Here is a 21,321-nt window from a genome sequence, read left to right on the forward strand (position 1 = left end):
GCTTTATAGATGCAGGATACTCCTGGACTCACAGTCTCAGGTGATCTAGAGTTCTGCAACTGAAAAGGGTGGTGATGGAAATCTACCAGGTGGTGGGAGCCTTAAATGAAAGCACAAGCGTTGCTTAATGCTGCAAAAATCAGAGAGCTGGTTTAGAGCTTCCCTACTGCAAACAGTTGTGCTCTTCCTGCCTTAGATCCAGCCTACACAGCATATAGTCACACTTCAACATTATCAGTCTCTCCCATGAAAGGCTACAATGAGCCTTAAAGCATCTTTCATTGGGCTTCATATTTTTGCAGGGCTGTCAGATGGGTGTGATAAGGAGTCTATTTCAGTTCCTGATGACATTATTATAATCACTTTGCTGAATTACCATAAAGCCCAGGAAATAAGCTATTAACCAGCATCAGTCCTCCCAAACATTATCACAGAGCACTGTGCATTCACAGAACACATAAACTGTCAAAATTAGAGTCCATTTAAAACAGCAGCTGTTCCTTTTTTTTCTAAGCAAGCTCTCAATTTAAAAACCTACTCTGTACTGGTCTCCTTTTAATGCAGCTTTCAACAATTAAAAAGAAACAGCCAATCTTTTCTAAAATGACATATTTTAAATGGAAATTTCTTCCTCACCAAGTTGTATGCCTTCAATAACTACCAAGTGGGAAGAAAACATTTAAGTCAAACAAACTTCCCCAATGGATGATTTTTTTTTTGTTTTTATTTTGGTCCACTTGTGGCTTAAGAGAATGTAATTAAACAGTTAGGTATTACAGTTTGCCCTTGACTTCTTTTTTTCATAATAAATTATCCCTCTGCTATCTCGACTCTGAGCATTTACAGAATTTATCAATTTACATAACTCAGTTGTAATATAACTAGAATTAGATTGAAACAACTGGCACAAATACTTTCCATCCACTAAGGTGGTGAGGTCAACCAAACACTCCCTGAGATTATGCTTACAGGCATATTTATTTTGAGGAATAAAGTGGGTCTTGTCTTCATGCAATATATATATAATCCTCATTATTTTGTTATAATTAACTATAATAGTCCAGTTGGATTAATCTGCAGAGGATAAAGAAAATCTATCAATGTTCAGTTGGGGTATTAGGCATATATTTAAAGACAAGGTGGCAAATCATTTTAGTTTATTTTTCCTTTGCTACCACTGTTCAAGCAACAGTTGCCCTCAGCAGCATTTCCTTTGCAATTTTCAAGAGAATGACTCTTGGGGACAGACTAAATGATGGCACAGTGCTGTTTCCAGGAGCTCTGGAGGAAAATATGTCCATTGGCCTCTGGACCTTCCTTGCTTTACCCCCAAGAATGTCCATAGGAATAATCCTATGCTGAGATGAGCAATATTCCAACAGAGCATTCAGTCCACAATTTCAGTGGAAACATAGTGGTAGGCGCTGAAGGCAACTAAATAACTAGCCAAGGGGGTACAAAAGTTTTATTTCTGATAAAACTGAAAGAGAGACACACAGAAAGAGAGAGAGAGGGGGAGAGAGAGAGAATACACACACACACACACTTTTCCAACTTTGTCAAGAGCTTCTTCCCAAAATTACAGATATCCTTCCTAACAATCCTTCAATCATGGGAAGGGGGTACTTCAGCCTGCCTCAGCCATAGCTTATTATGCCTACATTCATTATAGTTTTACTTCTTTTAGATTAACTAGAAGTTAGTCATTAGAGGCTTTCAAATGCTCTCACTGACAAAGGGGAGACAAGTGCTAAGTATGAAAAAAAGCACATGCTATTGGTGATTTTTCCATGAAAGGCCTTTCCCGGTGAAGACTCCCACCTACTTGGAAGTCAACTTTTGATGTCCTCATTGTACAGAAGGGCAGCTCTATTTTCTTGGCGTCTTAGCTGTGAATTTTACTCCTTGCATATAGGTTTGATGCAACTTTCTGCTTGCTGCTTTAAAATGTCTCTCATTTTTATGTTCTTATTCTACACTGGATAACTGCACACCAAACCATTTACAGTGTTTCTTGTAAAGAAATTGCTATGCGATAGGGAAAGGAGCAGTGTCGCTTTAAGAGTCAACAGTAAATTAACTTGCCCCAAAGAGTGGAATAATTAGCTGTTAGTAGCTTATTAAAAGAATGGCAAAGGCCAAGCAGCCATCTGGGATCTCCAGTTTCCTCTGATTGTTATTATGTCAAGATCAGCAAGCTGTATTACTTTTCATGTCACTGGGCTTGCCCTTACTTTACATGTACATTTTAATGAAAGATATACCACTTTAAAATTAGGAATTCATCAGACACACTGTTAGTCCAGCTTTTACAAAATGAACAGCCTGGTTCTCTACTTCCACACCACTAAATGCTTTAAGTGAGAGTGAGACACTCACGTGCACAGAAAAACACACCCACACCCACAGGGTGAGGGAGAGAGAGATCAATTAAATATTCACTTTGTGTCAAGTGAAACCTGAGCCCCATCACAAACAGTGCACTCTAATAATACATCAGAGGACACTATTTCTGCTTCTGTTTACACACAATGCAGCCATAATGCCTGTGACTCCCAGAGGAATCATTCTTCTTAATGAAAATTAAAACCAAGTCAGACTCAGATGCTTATTCACATATAAAAAGGAATGGTTTTAACATAAAAGAGATACATTAGTGTTGTGTTCGCTCAAATTACTTAGTATAATCCCTAACATATTGTTATGCTCTCTTCTCTCACACATTATACGCAGAATATGAGCCTCTTAACCATACACAGAAATACATTTTATACTGAGATTTAAGAATTCTGTTCAATTTAACTATGCTATTAAATATATAAAGAAAGCTTTCCTGAATTAAAGACAAAATTTTCTCACCCAAAAGAATATTTTAGCTATTCTATATAAACATCTTAGAAGTCTACAATTCAATAGCATTGAATTAAGTCTTTGTATAAGACTTCTTTTCTTGATTTTGCAAGTTAGGAGGGGAAGCAACAATAGGAGTAATAAGACAGTGAGCTTTAGTTAGACAGCAAGATAATAAATACAGTACACTAAAAATGTAGTGTATTGATCTGACAGTGCCTTACATGCATGACTAATTTTGTAAGCTGCCTCCACCTATTTCGGACAGTTTCCCCTTCTTGCCAGCAGCTCACTGCACCCCATCTTAGACATATTCACAAAAGTGAATTCTCTGACCATCCAAAATTCGCAAGGCAGCAAGAGTTGGATGAAATGGAAAAGTCTTCCACTCACAGTCTTCAGTATCTAAAGCAAATTAATTAACTAGGCCTTTCTCAATCCAGCATTCTCTGTTATATTCCAAAATGTTTGTCATGTTCCAGATTAGTTGAGAACCCATGCTAACTGGAAATTTGGGGAGTTATGGTTATAATAATTTGGATAAATTTAGATTGGGGAAAACCAAAGTATCTGGTATAACAGATACCATTCATATGTGATGTCAGTCTTGACTAAGACTTATAAACTGTTGGTGAAGCAAATGAAACTTAAGTAGATATTCATGCAATGTGTTAATTCTTCTTTGAATATATAATATTTTGGAAATCAAATAGGGTTGCCCTACTTTTTGCTGCTGGAAGAAGAAGCATTATGACCAATGATAATGTCATATCACTGCAGAGCAAGTTGTATATTTTATATATAGATAGCCCAATGATCCCCGTTTTCTCCCCCCCCCCCCAATAAAATGATCCCTGGCACTCTGTGGTGAGGCATTGTCCTGGTTTCCTGCCCTTTGCATCCACTGAGCTAAACAGCAGCAACAGCACACATTCCATATGGCTTAAAACACAGGTACAATGTTTCCCGAGTGTATATTGGGATCTGGCAAGATCCCAAGCAGACAACCAGCCATATAATGCAAACAAGACATTCACTCACCCCATTGAGAATTTTCTATGGGGTTGAGTAAAAGGAAAAGTACCCATCTGAGACTCTGTTATGCAACCTACAAACCCTTCCCCTATGCTATCAGCTAACTTCCACAACAGTTCCCTACAGCTGCATATGAAGACAGTACTTGGAGATCATCCAGCTCAGCTGTCATGCAGGCAAGCAGTACCATGACGACCAGTCAGATTAAGGAAACGAGTCATGGTTTTACAGTCATAGAAATATTCAGCACATATATACATACATATAGTACGTAAATATTCAGTACATATACATACTGGTTAATTCCAGGACCACCTTTCCCCAGTTACATCTATCCATTCCACCAGAGCGGGGAGGTTGGGTATGTTGTGGGTCCCATCACTGAGGGAAGTACATCTGATGGGACCATGAAGAAGGGCCTTTTCCGTAGTGCCCCCCTCCCTGTGGAATGCTATTCCCTCTGAATTAAGACTGATGCTGTTCCAGAAGGCCCTGAAGATGTGGCTTTGCCAGTGGGCCTGGGGACCCCAAGCTGAAAAGATGCTGATCAAGTGGGTTGTGTTGATTGTGTTTTTGGCCGCCGCAGGGGGTGGGTGTTGATGGGTTTTTGTATTGGGGATTTTACTTTGTAAGCCACCCGGAGTTTGGGTGGCCATATAAATTTGTTAAATAAATAAATAAAAATTAAAAATATATTACAGCTACAATGAATAATTTCTATATGGATTTCTATATAAGACCAAGCTATTCTATCTGTCTGTCTGTCTGTCTGTCTGTCTATCTATCTATCTATCTATCTATATTTTCAGAATATTCTGACTTTCTTTCTGAAGTCAAACTCTCTAGGGGAGTTGCCCATCCCTCTCACTCCTACATTCAACTTCCTGATCTCTAAAATTGTCTTGCCGTTTTTTTATACAAGACTTAGTTATTGCCTTAAAAAAAAAACAAACCCTTACATCTCCCCACAGTAACATGATCTGTCTTCTCAGGCTGTCATCTGCCCAGATATAGAAGGATGAAAGATCAATTCTCCCACACATTCCTTTCCCATATCTGGAGCACTCCTCTGACTTGATGTTTCATCTAATACAGAAGAAAATATCACATGGCTTCTAATCCGTGATTATTTCTCATGTGTTCATTCATAAGTCAATTTCCTCTCTTTTCTACATTAATTGCTTATTTTTAAATAACACTGTTATTCAGACTGAAAACTGCATCACAGCAAAATCCAGAGAACAGCTGCATTTCAATCTGCACAAGGATTTGGAATAGAAGTTCAATTTCAGATTGCAAACTGAACACATTCTTGGTGATCCTACATCCAACTAAGTTTTATATACATAGACGCACAGAGGCAAACTAACCAGCTCTCTAAAACCCAGAGCTTACTGCAGGATAAATGTCTAATAGTCTTTCAGGTACTAGATGCCATTTATGTCCTAATTTTTAACAAGCCTCCTTCAGAACCTGCCTTCATTTTTTACATTTCATTGATAGTAAAGCAAAATGTTTTTATTTTTTAGAAAGACACGCATTTAAAAATGGAGTTTCAAGTAATTAAAAGCTATAGCACCCATTTGAAATTACAAATCAACAACTTAACCATTTTAGTTGAAGCTCGTATTGCAGATGTAACAGTGCTATTTCTCTTTGTAATTAGACACTATTACAGCACATTCTTTTAATTATTCGTCACTGATAGTTTGCTTAAATATTTGTGTAAACTCTTGGCTACAAAGCTAATCATATTCACAAGACATTTAAATCCTAGTGGTGTGGGTAGTAAGGGGATATAGCAATTTCTTTAGCTCACACTAAGCATGTAAAAAGAGATCAGTGATTTCTCCTTGGCCACCTTCCATTCAGCATTATTCACCTTGCTTCCATAGCTGAATATACTTTTCAGTGACATAAATCCAACTTACTTGTAAGAAAAGTGTTCTTCCAAGTGGTATATGTGCATTATGACTTGAGCATAATGCTATAGTTTTCAGTTCTCTTTGTACCTTTTAATGACATTCTACTTGCAAACATATGAAAAGAGACATCTCTAACAAATGTATACTTTTTTTTTACAGGACAAGGGCAACAGAACCACATTTTTCTTTTTTTTTAGGAAAAAAATACATACATGTAACATTAGATTAGGTTGTAACCTAAACACTCATAGAATTAAGTGCTCTTTCACATAGAGTCCAGATAATTTAAATTAACAGAAGTGTTAGGCAATGGAGGAGATTGCTGGTGGTGTTGTATATGTGTGGTGTGGTCTAGAGATGTTATATAAACCCAGGCATAACAGGAAGAAAAATGTGCAGTTTGAGGTCCCATCAGGAGGAAGCAGGATCTGAAAAAGAGATCTGCAGGGCAGATTGGCTGGTGGAAAAGATTGAGCATTTGGAACAGACAGACCAGACAGTATTGAGGACAGCTTGAGAAAGATGCTGGGATTAAAAGAGGCTCAGGAAAGAGTTATTTTTCCCTCTTTCTCTTCTTTGACAAGTGGAAATGCTGGAGCTGTTTAACAGAGAAAGCATATCAAAGTAATAAGGAACACCTGTGTGAATTAGGGATGGTAAGAAGGAGGCAGTGAAAAAAGCTGTAAAAACCTCCATATGGTAGTAGATAAATGGGTACTCTCACTCCGATGGGAGGAAAAATGCTGGCGGCGCCTTGCAAAAAGGAGTCGGGAGCAGTTGCCGGTAAGCACGAAAAACCGCACACGCCCGAAAAGGGCGCGAAGCAACAGAAACCCCACCTCCTGCGCTCGCCAGCTGGGCTCTGCCTTAGGAAGGAGGCTCTGGCAAACCACTTCTGAAACAATTGCCTTGAAAACTGCAAGGACTCGTCCAAGCAGTCACTGCAGAGTCGGTAACGACTGAGCGCAGATTAAAAAAAAAAAAACTGTAACAAATAAGCATTACTTTGTTACAGTAGAGGACAACAGTGTGTATGTGTCTGGAATGTTTCTGACCCTTTTCCCAGCCTCCAACATATGATGGCAGTGGTCACTGGGACTTGGAGTGGATCGAGGCACACAAGATAAGTTGTCAGCATATGAGCAAGAGAAGTAATTTGGTGCAATGAAAGAAAATATGGCTCCAGAACTCTAAAGTCTGTTCAGGAATTACTGTGATATTAGGAGCAGGCCTGTATAGTTGATCACACACACATGGTTCTACCTGACAGAAACCAGGAACTCTTGCAGTTACATTATAGAAGAGCTGAAGGTGAAAAGAATCTCCCAGTTAAAGGGAGTTAAAGGGAAAAGGAGTCTATTTATTCATTGATTAAATTTGTAGAGCACCCATCTCCCAGCAGAATTTAAGGAGACATCCTCTTTGCTTTGGTTAAAAATGCTTCAGCTAATGTTGAAGCAACAAGAAGACAGACATGTTGAAGAAAAGCTGATACACAACAGAATAGAGCATACAGGATTAGAAAGGGAGACTCCTTTAGGATAGTTTAAAGAGATATTAGTGGTACTTAATATGCATATTAAAGGCATTTTGCATATAGGAACTGATAAAAGGGAAACCCATAAGAAAGAGGAGGGTGAGGTACATAAAGACATAACTAAGTTAGAAGAATCCAATACTTTAAAAAAGGCAGCAGAAAGCCAGGATTTCTGTCCTTTCCAAATGATGCAGTTTTTTCCACCAGCCAAGGAGATCCATAGTTCTTTGTCTCAGATCTTGCCCACTCCTCCTAGGTCCTTGGCTTCCATCCTCAGAGAGGTTTCTTGCTTCTCCACTACCTTCTGAGTAGCACACCTGCATGGTCTAATATCCAGGCCTGCTCCTAACACCGCAGTAATTTTCTGAATAAACTCTGGAGTTCTAGGCCCAACTTATTTCTCTTCCCCATGCACTAACAATTTACCTTGTGCCTGGATTTCCTCCTAATTTTCTTAATGAGTGAATCTGTGTAATACATATATTAGTCACATCAGGTTTCATAACTGTTGATGCATCCACCTACCGCCACCCCCCTGAAAAATGGTGAAACCACATTCAAACTGGAAAGACAAACAGAATCCCACATTCAGATCTTCTGTTAATAAGCCCAAAAGGATCTGGCAACTGAGCTAATGTCAGCAGAGAAGAACAGAAAATCATATGCATTTAAAGACATATGTAAGTATATTAATATATATTCATAAATATATGAAAAACACAATAGTGTTTGACATTCTCATACAGTAAATTAAAATAGTATTTTTAAATGGCTGAATAAATGAGAATGGAAAGCATGCTAGTAAATGCACCTGCTTTGCTTCTTTAAGAGTTAAACAAACCAGAAAAGCATAGCTTCTTGTGACAACTGAACTTGAGATTATGGGATTTTGCCCCAAACAAATTAGGATCATAATATCCCATGATGGAGTAAATGGGCTTTATTCACCAACATGTTCTTCATTTATGTTATCCTACGTAGTTGTGAGCCTGGGGTTTTGCACAAGCATTTTGCATTCAAGAATGTGGAAGCCTGCATACCATGTTATGGTAATGTCTGCAGCATTGGGGGGAAAGAATATAACCCAGATAAACATAGATATGCTTAGCTCTGAGTGAAATCAATAAGATCAGTTGATTTTCAATTCAGCCTTGAAAAGTTTCCATTAAGCTGTACTTAGTTCCCACCCTCAGTGTCTTTGAATTCCATGTAAATAAAAGCAGTTAATTCTCATTACACAGCACTTTATAGTGTTAAATGATAAATATACTGGTATACTAAAAAAACAGCCACAGTAATGATCTCTCCATAGCTTGCAAGTAGGACATGTTGTGCATGCAGATGTTTATAGGTACAATCTTGGAAGTTCTACTTATCAAGATCTGCTCTTACATGATGGGACAAAAACTTGCTTGAGGCAGATATGACCAGTGAAAACAGGCAACACAGAACTAGATGAACAAATAATCTGACAAGATTTAAACTAATTTTCTATGTTTTCAGTTCTCAACTAGAGGGCACTACCTATCCAACTTTGATTGATGAAGAAAACTAAGTAGAATAAGTGACCATTCGGAAAGTCCTGGGGCTTGTTTGGGAAGGCAAACCACTTCCAGATCATGCAAGAATATATTTCATTCATTCATTCATTCATTCATTCATTCATTCATTCATTCATTCATTCAACAAACTACTGAATCTAAATGATTCATGGTGGTTTACAATGCAAGCAACCCATAAAACCTAAAATTTACCATTATAAAACCATAAAATAATAATCACAATAATTACATAAAGACAATACATTAATTCAAAGTAAAATAGTATTTGGCACCGGCCCAAAATAATCCAGACTTACAAAAGTCTGCAAAAGACTTCTACTTTAGTAGCCTTATATAATGATGAATGCAAGTTGGGCCTTTGGAGGTATCAAGCAGGCAAACTCAGGAAACAAGAATCACCTGGATTTCTGGAAAGAACTTTATTACTAATAGGATAATATAACAGAATCTTGAACTGCCAAAGCAGTTTTCCTGCTCACCTTATACCTAGCATAATTAAGACAGAGTTATTCTGAGTCTCTTTTACATTTCTCCCCGTCCACCGCCTGCCAGAGTGAGGAATCTTTTCTGTAATGGCCCTGCTTCTTCCTGTACTGGTCTTGCTCCCTTCTCGGTATTCCCAGGGTCTTTCATCAAAGCGGGAGAAGTTGCTCCAAGGACTGAGGGCCACCATGGAGAAGCTCTGCCTTTGGGCCCCCACCTATCTCATCTCCCATATATAGGGAACATCAAGCATCCCCATCTGAGGTGAGTGCACAGGGTGTACTGATTGTACCTGAAGGAGGCTGTCCTCTATTCAAAAGCAACATTATTTTATGCATTTATTCACTATCATGGGGTAAGAATAAAAGAATGTAGGCTTCCTAGTGAGTTTATGAACTGGGGACTTCCCATTATGCCACACTAGCTCTCCACAGAGGCTTCTTGTCTCCCACCATTAAATGCTACCTTGCTCAAAGAGAAATCAATATTATTTCCTCAGGGGGACAATAGCTCTGTTTACATTTAAAGATTCCCACAGTTTACTGTACATGAGCCTGCAAGTGGAACCAGATTCAGACTATAGGGTGCAAAAGGGAACTGAAGCTAACAGGCAGCCAAAGCTAGAGTTATCATTAAAACAGATGAACAAAAACACTCTAAGAATGAGGACATTTATCCTGCAATATACCAGGGAAGGTCAATTATTGTTTCTTTAACTAAAAGCTGTCCAGATAACAAATTAAATGGCAAAACGTGACTACACATTCACTCAAGCACAACAGCAAATTTGAAGTCTATTACTTATGCTGTAATTTTTGCCATCATGTATAGGGGAAGGTGTAGGATAGAATCTACATAATGCTTATTTAATTCTATTTATTCCCCCCACACACACACACACACACAAAACCCCCCTACCACTTCAGTGCAACTTCAGAGCCTGTCTCCTGGTTATGTTGTGTTTTTTTTATGATTCCTGGATTCTCTGTGTTTTATATTTTTATTCTTTGTATTATATGTTTTTTATTTATTTTACTGGAAGCTTCCAAGAATCATGTAAATCTAAATAAATAAATAAATAAATCCCCATCATTTTTTATTTGGCTGCGTATTCATTTTCACTGGTCTTATATGGTCTGGAACTTCACAAAGAAACATACTTTCTTTCTCTTTATTTTTAGCTTCTGCCGTTGCTAACTAACTATAGCCAAGCTTCCTTTTCTTCCGATGTACTTAATCATGTTTTGCAACAGACTTTTGATTGTTGAAGAAAACCATCACTAAGAGGTCAACATGTAGTGATGGACTAAGTAAAAACATTTTGGCAAAAAGTCTTCAAGAACAGTCCGTGTTCCTCTAAATGCCAATCATGGTGCAATTTTAAATTTTCCCAAACAGTGATGGTAACCTGTCTGCCATTCATTACAAGGCATCAACTACTGGCCATAAATGCAAACACAGAATTTTAAATGCAGGTTCATGTCATATATCTGCTACCAACGTAAATAAGGACTGATACTTCAAAGGAGGAGGAAGAAGGGAAGGGACTAAAGAGGAATTTTTCTGTAAGCTCTACATAGTTTCTAATAATCCACATTTATTTATCCTATCTTATATATTTGCCAACTTGAGACAAAAATGCAATAGACTGAATCATTCATTATTGGTAGCATATCACCAGAATTTAAGAAATACAATTTAAAATTCTTGAAAAAGAGTTGCAAAAGAGTCTGTCTAGTCAATCAGCTGTCCAGGTGCCATAAAAGACCCAATAAATGTGTTACACTGGGTAGGAATTATTTATCTCCTTTCCACACTTACCTTTGCAGCAACAGATTTTTGTATTGAGGAGTAGGCACATGCCACTTCCTTTTTCTATGAACATGCTTGAAACATTGGTATTCGATAAAGATGAAGAGAATGACTGGGAAAGTATACAGAATTTTATGTGGAACATCTACATTCTGTGAAATTCAGGCTGAACAGAAACAATCTATACTTCCTGTTCCACACGGAATAGCTATCATGGCCAGTTAAGTCTTTGATTTGGGCCATATATTCACCAGATTTCAAATATCATACTGGCAAAATGCACTGCATTTCCAAACAGCTTATTTATTTGGCAACAAATGTTGAAAAATCAACAATCCACTTGGATTTAAGTTAATTTGAATATTTATTGAACAGTTTGAACTGTTTATCCATTTGGCACCATAATGTGCGTAAGTGGCTGAAAGGAAAACTAAACCTTCATACCTCACCTGATATGCTTGAGGGAGACAGTCATTCAAGAGAACAAGTCTGCCTTGTGCAGTCAGTATTTCCACTTTTGCTAGATTCATACAACATAAATTCTTCCATGCACTTCCAATATGAACAGTTATTTGAGTCTTACTGTACTGATGTTTCTTTTCTCTCATTTTAAGGTAATTTCTGCATCTCTTTTTCCATAGACATTATATGTATCTAGCTATCTTAGATTTGTACACTGTTACAGAATAAAGTGAGTATCTCTTGAGCCAGGATGCTCTCACAGTTAACCTACTGCATATTTAAGCACAATTGCATCAACGCAATATCCTGTCCATTACACAAGATAGACCCTGGCTGTTTGCCTAATACACTTACTGAGTAAGTTGACTGCCTAGGAGACTGCCTACTGTAGGCTGCTACAGTAAAATTAATTATTGTAACTATTGTTACAATAAAAATGAGAAGTTCCAGAGTAAGATATATCGAAGTGCCCAAAACAGTGGCAACGTAGCTGAAGCTGACCCATATCGCTTCCTCACAGCAAAAAGGCTACAATTTCCTACTTTTTCCTTCCATTACCAAATGCCATATGGTAAGACTTCATCTATAAATCATAGGCTGTATTTCTTATGAATAGCAAGGAAGGTATTGTTTTGTTTTTAAAATAAAAGCATGTGTATGGATTACAAATACATTTAGAAGGTAACTTCTCAACATTTTACATATATATCAATAACCAGAAACATTATTTTCAAAGGAAAATTATCTATACCTTTACTTCTACCTATATGGTATGAAGTTGTATGTCCACATAAGCACAGGTACGGAGAAGTGTCCACCAGAGAGAAGGCAAGAGAAAAGAACAGAAGGAAAGACATAATAAAAAATAAAAAAAAATTAGATCACACTGCACATCACTTGAACATAAACCAATGAACACAGCACAAAAGAAACAACACTCAAAAGCACACATATTAAAACAACAACAAAAAGTAGAATCACAAACCACACAAAGTACAGATTAAAATATAATCTTAAACTCTTTAACTCCAATTTTATATGGAGAAAGGCCAAGCTCTCATTATAGCAGGTGTGTTAAAAATCCAGCAAAACACATCAAATTGACCACAAAGAAAACAATGGTTAAAACAAAGAAAAAGAGAACACTATTCTGTGGAAATATATTTTCCACCTACCCACAATGGTGTAGGATGAATAGCTTGTGTAGTCATTCTGGATGCATAAAGGCACACTGAATTTTTATATTATATTCCCACTGTATATAATATATATTTAAAGATACAATTACTTACACAGAGACATTAGCATGTTACACAGTCTATATAAATTTGATGAATATGGAAAGAATTAGCTGAAAAGAAAAATATAGGTGCTCAACAGAATGAGATGAATAGAGAGAAATGGAAGAAATGTCAGAGGTTCCTAGCCTAGTGACTAGATAGAAGGAACATGAAGAAACACAGCCATGATTACAGGCAGTCTGAGGACCTAAGATTGCCTTTAAACGGAATGGACTGTATCTTGCAACTTACCAACTAGAACATCAAACTAGTCTGGTTTATGTACAGTATAACACTGTCCCAACATAGCCTGTTATTTTTGCTTAGCAGGATGGGAGAATCTGCCCACTCTAGCTTAGTTTGAAAACTACACTACTATGCTTATTTAACAAGCCCAGTTTTAAAAAATACTGCCTTAATGCAGTATGTGTGCAGTACATCCTACTGGCCAGCACCATTCATCAATATTCCAAAGCAGCTTTGCTGTGAATTCACTTCTTTTCATTTCTTGTTATGACTTCAGCAAATAGTAGTACACATTTCTTCATTGTGATGACTATTTGATTTACAGAAGAGTATTCTGCAAAAGCACCTCATAGCAAAGGATGTAAAAATCAGACATTTGTGTCACCCTATTGTGAGATAAACACTGCTGATTTCATCCTACCTTTTTCTTTCCAGACTCATATTTCTAAAAAGGCTAGACTCAATCTCGGCTGGCTTCAGCTAACAATAACATTTTAAAGGGGTTTATCAGCCCCCAAACTGTGCCATCTGTCAAAACATGGATAACCTGCTATATGACATATGGCATGTCACTACTTGTTCTAATGCAGCTAAAGAGAAACACTTGTCCTCCATTCTGATTTTTATACATTGCCTCTTAAAGTTGTGATCCCAACTCATCTGCCTGTTTCCTTAGTCTACTGGCTTGCTGTTTGATGGGAAGAAGATGCATATATTGTTGTTGTTGTTGCTTAAATTTATATGCCACCCAGCTCCCAGCGACATTTCTATCTAAATCTTTCATAATCAGATGTCAAATACTCCAATAACTCTATCATTTTTTATGATTGGTGTAACACCAATGTATCTGTTCTGTGATTTTCAAACAACGCATCATCACATCTAGCCCAAACTCAATAAGCATAACTCCTGTTTTAAAGTTAGCTCCTCCTGCAGACCAGTCCTGGGTTATACCAAAGCATATATGTTGAAAACTGTATCCTGAACATACTTAATGCTGCAAAGTGACAGGAGAGTGACTGTTAGCTATAAATTTGGCCTTCCAGGTCCTAGGTCCATGCCATGAAAACTTGTCATCATGATCTTATATAATCACTGACCAATTGTGAAGGCCAGATTTACCAACAAGTCACTATACTAGATTTCAAAACATGAAGAGAATGCTTCCATGTGAAGAGAAGGACATTTTTACATTTCTCCTCCAATGTTGCTTTTTCATTCACTTTCAGTACACTGGACTTTGAATTATGAGAATTATTTTCTGTAGAGTTGGCAGTCTGGCAAATGAGTGATACAAATGCAAGAGTTTGGAGAAAATATAAAACATCTTGATTGCTTCCCATAAGGGTTGCTATTGAAGCTTTAATGGGTTGCTGAAGAAGGCAGGAGAGAAAGACTTACCTTGTTCGCCCATCATCAGGTGTGAAAGGCCTTTGAGAAACAGAAATAAAGTTTGTAAGATAGAATAAAGCAGAAAGAAAAGGACAAACATAGGAAGACATATGTACCTTTGATTTATATAGTTCAATAATTTGGGAGATACCACATACTTCATCAAGCGGAAGTATGGTTGTTATATTCCTTGCATGCATGCACACATACATACACACACATGCACATGTGCCCAGAGCTTCCTCTATCATAGGAGAAAGTCTGGGCTGCAGAGAAAAAAAATGTGATACATATTCCATCAGTGTCAGTGAGAAAACATCCACTGATTTTAAGAAAAGAAATATATCCATAATCAGTTTTTTGCATCAAGCACAAACCCTTGAAAGGAAAGCAAGACAACTAATATAACGGTTTTGAAAACAATCATCCTCATTTTATTATACATATTATAAAAGTGGCATGCCAAAATTCTAGTGCATATTCTTCATTAAGAGTTTCTCATCCACCATCAACCTCAAATACCACTGCAGATCTTCAACAGTTATAATTCATTTTGTTAGCACATCAGGATATCAGATCAATCCACCAGATTTTACAACCAATACTAGCTTAGTAATTCAAACAGCAGTGTAAATCCTCCTAAATAAATATTTTGGACCACGACAGCACATGCAGAGCCTCTCTTTTGAAATTATTAACACAGGCACATTTTTTTCTACGTTCATGGGAGCAGCTTCTGAAGCAGCCTAGGAAAAAACATAGCTCCTTTAAAGATTTGAGAAGAGGTGTTTTCTATGGATTCTATGGAAATCCATTCCAAAGCATCTCTTTCAAAGGATTTGCACAGCCCTAGTAATGTAGTCATCTTTTCTTATTTCTTTACCTAAATCCAGATCATTCTAAGTAAGTAAATATTCATCCAAAATAACTCTCAAATTGGTGGGTATGTATACATGTACACATATACAAGATTAAGAATCACTAAGAATTTTATGTATATGTTCGTGTGAGTGTGTGTGTCTGTATTGGAGAATGGAGGGAGGAAGATAGAATTATGAGAAACAACATATAGTCTTCTTCCTTGACTGTAAATGCAACAGCTTTGCTTTGATTAAGATATGTTCCCAATTTTTTCTTTGGATAAACTATAAGACATGATTGAATGCTGTATTTTTACTTAATGTGGTATACCCAGTCTACAATTCAATTTAAGGTTGATGCTGTCACTGAAGCCTAGAAAAAATGATGAAAATAATGATGGTTCAGTAGTGTAAAAGCAATTAGGTCCAGGAATATAATACAAACTACACATGAAAAAAAGAAATCTAAAGCAATGAAAAACCAGTGTGTCAGATATATGATCAAGATGTTTAAAAATGTATTCTAAATCTTATCAATTATCAATTTGTGTTTGTTGCATTGTGAATGTTGGTTTATTGTTTGGGATATATGGGATTGAGTGGACGTTTTTAACTTTTGATAATGATATTGCATATTTATCAGCTGTTGTTATTAGAACTCAATTAAAATATCCAGAGAACAATCCAGATCGGGAAGGAAAAAATTGTGAATGCAGTTGGAGGTGAGAAGTATGTTTAGCCTAGAGAAGACTGCAGGGAAACATAATTATCTTCAAGTATCTGATGGCTGTCTCATGTCAAAAACAGGGCAGAAGTGCTCAGAATTTTTTTTTCTTCCGAAGAAGACAAGAAACAATAGATTCAAATTACAAGGAAGTAAATTGTGGCTGGACATCAGGCCTAATGGTAAGAACTGTTCAACCATGCAACAGACGTGTTCTTAAACACAGGTTGGATGGTAATCTCTTGAAGATGCTGCAGTAATGGGTTTCTACACTGGGCAGAGGGTTGGAGTAAATAATCTCCAATATATCTTCCATTCTATGATTCCATGAAAAGTTGATCTGTGATTACAACTTTATTTTAATGTTATCTAAAAACACAATGTTTCTTATGCTTTATATATAATGCATCCATTCTATGAAAACTTATCCTCCAGTATGTCTGCACTGTATGGGACTTAGTACTCTATGTTTTTGACATTAGTGCTACAGTATATTCAATAAGCCCTACAAATACAATTCCCAGTAGTGCCTCATTATAATCCTAGTATTTTTTTCAAGCTTGTCTGATAAATTCAGCTAAGTCATTATATTTTGCAGATGATTGCTATTCAGATCACCAATTAACTGTAATGATGTACTTTTTCATGTCTGGAGTCTTTTGGTCAAAAAGCAACACAGATATCTTAATAATAAATAATTTAAAAATAGGTGATCTAATGTGAGGTTTTGTTCATCCAGTTCTTGTCTGTTACTATTCCTCAGCATTAATATACTTTGGCATCTAGGCAATTGTTTTCCAACAAGAAAAGAGAATTTCACAATGCTGATGATAAAACTTCAGACATCCCATTTCATTTATTGCACGCTTTCTCCTTTGGATTTGTGTCTGTGTGTGTGATTATGTGATTTTAGAACATGTGCTGATGTTTTGTGTTTGCATGGAACAAATCAGAAACAATATTGATAATAACATTGTAGCAGAAAATGACATATTTATTGATTATATCCAAAGATGCTGTCTGCAGTGTCTTTTATCAGCTGGATGAAGAAGATAATTTTTGACAATCCCCCATCAACCTTACCCACACAACTAGGAAAAACTTTAGAATAACATGGAAGGTAATGTAGGGGGCTGCAGAGGAAAAAGACTTGGTAAAAAAATTAGCTAATGCCTACTTCTGATTACTTATCTATTCTAGACAAGTGATCCTTCAACCCTGGGGGCTTTTTTTACATCATTTTATACCATCATGGAGCAATGTAGGACTTTCTCTGGAGGATATTTCTGATCATTTTAAAGGAAGGCATCTGATAATTTAATGAATGAATCACTCACAGTTGACATGATTCTTGCTTATTTTGTACTCAGAAACCTGCTTCTCGGTTTTAAAAAAGGCAAATGTGAAATGACACATAAGCTGATCAAACTTTATACACTCTAAATGGCTATGACAAAAATGGCTGTATAGAATTAATTACCATCTGAAGTCTTAACCACTTCATTTTAATTCGGAAAGAAATACTATGTTAAGACCAATTCATATTCTTCAAAGCAGATAGATCCTTTTGCATAATGTTATGTTTGTGGGCAGGACACCCTAAACTTCAGGGTTTAAGTTCTACATGATTGCCTCTTATTCATATTACTTTTTTCAAAAAAGCTAGACTTAATCATGTTAGATCTCAAAACACTACTTTCAGGAATTAAAGCTGTCTCTTTTTAAATATATAGTTCTACTTTCCATATTAAATAAAGAATTACATATTGCTAACTGCACAAAGTGCTTAAGGGGCAACCTTTGGATCTGTATGAACTCAGGCTCTTAGAAGGACTTTTCAGAAAATAGCTTCAGAGCACATTTATATGAAAGTGTAATGTACTCAAACAGTGGCCCTGTTCTTTAAGGACTTACAGAGGGCATTTTTGTGGATTGGGTAGTTAAAATAGAAACCTTGGAAGTACTATCTTTTTTGTCATTGTTAATTATGGCCAGGCTCTTAGCACTTACAGAGCAGGAAATTAAAGCCACTAAACATAAAGGAGTAGAAGTGCATTAAAAAAGCCAGCTTAAAATGACAACTGATTGAGGCTGTGAAGGATGATAGAAGTCTTTTTGTTCTTCTTAATTATAGCTTGTCTTGTTGTACTCAGCCCATGCTATGTTGGGTGGAGGGCTTTTTTATGTCAGCTAGAACAAAAAGACTGTGTCAGCATGATGGAAGGCATATGGTTCCATTTAGTTCCAGAGACTACTGTTTCTACCTATGAATGACAGCAGGGAAGAATTATGGAACATAACTAACAGCACAGTGAGGACCAGATCTTCTACTACTGTGTTGTTGGTTTCTATTCAGTGATGGAACTGGGTCCAATCAGTGAGGGAGGGGAGAAGAGATAAACTCTTGAGTTACCTGAATTACCTGGCAGAGGATCCTAGATTAACAGCTTCACAGAATTTCCTTCTAGATAAAAATGAGGAAATACATGGCAGAGAGAAATGCTCTTAAAGCAGGGTTCTCAATCTCAGCAACTTTAAGATGGGTGGACTTCAGCAACTTTAAGATGGGCAGTTGAAGTCCACACATCTTAAAGTTGCCAAGTTGGAAAAATGCTGTCCTAGGATATACAATGTTTCAGAATACTAGGCAGCTTCCACCAAGTATCACTCCTGTGAAGCTTCCATCCATTCCAGAAAGTTTAAAGGAGGAATCCCCCAAATCTTTACTGTTTTTCTTTTTACTGTAATGTTATTCAGCAAATTTATACTACTTCTTCCCAGTTGGTATCCTTCATCTTGAGAAGGAGCATTCTAATAATGTGAAAGGCAATTTGGATCTAGTGGTCAGAGCTCCTATAGTTAGCCCCCCAACACTGACCAACAGAATCATGGCAAATTACAGTATTTTTCATAGCCATTCACAGCCATTCTCTGAATAAAGAAGAAGGGATTTTGAAACTCCTTGCCTAGAAATGGGGCTAATCATATCCAGGCTTTGCTTCCCTTAAAGTACCCTCTCCTAATTATTCATAAAAATGTTCAAGAAGTTGTGGTATCTCATGTCCTTTTCTTATTCAATGATCTACTTTCAGTTCTAACCAACTTTACTTATTGCCAGATAATTTCTTCCCAAATCTTAAGACTCCCCAAAAGGAATCTTTTGTGGTGGAAAACGGAAGACAATCCATCTCCATAGTACAATCTGATGAACAATTTATGGCACTTTTTTAAAATGAGGTACTGTGATAAGGTTATTAAGAACCACACTGAAGTAGTTTTATCTAAGCAGCAACCTTCAAATTTACCTTGACATTTTATTTAGGTCAGATTCATCAGCCAAAATAGTCTAGAGGTGAAGAAAAAAATAGCACCAATACAGAGGGTTCCTCACAATAACAATACAGAAGGAAAATTCTCTATAGGTACTCAAGGTCTAATTTAATTTAGGGTCCTATTTAAAAAAAAATAAACAATTCATTTCAAATTTTAATGCAGACTTTTAAAAATGGGTGCCTTCCACATCAGCTGAGAATTCAGTGGATTGCAAACCAAACACATCTGGAGGATACCAAGTCTGCTTTAATTAAATAAAGATGCCATGAGTCATTGTGAATAGGATCACTAGAGATCTGGCCATGACAGTAAAAATTAAGCCACTACTGCAAAGCTGTGCTGATCCCTAATACTAATATATTGAACTGCACCATTACCTAAAGCATGCTTGAGTGTCCAAAATGAATTAAATAAAGTCTCATGCTGATCTTTAAAAGAAGAGGGATATTGCAACTGATCAGCCCTCTTGTGGGCTCCCTGGTAACAGGAATATCAGTCCAAAAAATTAAAATGACTGGCATGGAAATGAAGAATTCACTCCAATCAAGTTTCATTTCACACTATTTTGGCAGCCCTTGATTACAGATACCCTGGGGATACCCATTTGGCTACGACCAATGCTAGACCATTCACAGGGAGCTTGTATTACTGAACAACAATAGTGTTGGCCTGTCTACTTGATCAGTTAATCAATGAAGCTAATTTATTTAGTTATTAGACTCTATATACCTCTGGCTATCAAAAACTCAGTATGTGTCCTGAACTGGATTCTGCCCTCAGATCAGTGCTACTGCACTGATAGTAGCACTGCCAGTTTTAAATCAAACAATGATTTTTACGTATGAAATTAACCAGTGAAGTTAAATATATATGTATATGTAAATATAAGAGTTCTGTAGCATCTTAAAGACTATCAAATGTATTATGACATAAGTGTTCTGGAATTAAGTCCACTTCATCAAGGGCATCATGCATCAATATAGAGACAATGCTGAAATGGATGTCATAGGTGATGGGATTTCTGTTTTAGAGTTGTGCCATGCTACATCGCATCATCTCTTCTGTCAGTATTATCTGTACTTGTGCTATGAACATCTATTTCCTTATTTCCTGTTCATAAAGAATCTAAGTATAAGAAGGAAAATCAAATAACCTTAGAAGTGCAGAAAATGGAAGATAAGTATCATTTCTTGACTTGATTAAGCAAAATGATTACAGAGGTGTTTATTTGTTTGTTTGATTGATTGATTGAATTTGAAAGGCCCTTTATAAGAGTTCCCAAAGCAGAGAGAGGGAGCGTTTAGAAATGACAACACTGAACAATAAAAGACAATTACAATTATTGAACTCAAAACAAATTATTCAATTAAAAGTTAACCTAAAAGCCTCAGGGGGACAAAGATTTAAAAAGAAAAAAAAAAAAAAGAAGTCTATAGCTTCTCTCTCCTGGAAGGAAAGTCCAGAGCTTAGGCATTATTAAGAGAAGACAGAGAAAGTATGTAATTTATTTCTCCAATTGATATTATACAGACAAGGCCCTGCTTCGGAGTTCTTAATTCAAGGGCAAGATAATAGATTGTTGCGCGTATGAAAAATGTAGTATGGATATTAGATAATTTGGTTCTGGCCCACTAAAAAACATGAGATGAAAATAAAGTAGGGGTTCTTGTTGAAGTCAAACTAGGCATAACACAAAGATACTTCTAATTTCTTCTTTATGTACAGTGCCTACTAGAAAGAGAAGCAACAGCAGGTAGGCTTTCTCCACTGTATGTAAATACAGATCCAGTTGATAGCAGTTCTTTCACCAACCTCCATGC

Source organism: Python bivittatus, unplaced genomic scaffold (genome assembly GCF_059951505.1).
Source record: "Python bivittatus isolate LINGU-HERP-01145 unplaced genomic scaffold, Pbiv_v1 ctg000480_np1212, whole genome shotgun sequence".
Lineage (NCBI taxonomy): Eukaryota > Metazoa > Chordata > Lepidosauria > Squamata > Pythonidae > Python > Python bivittatus.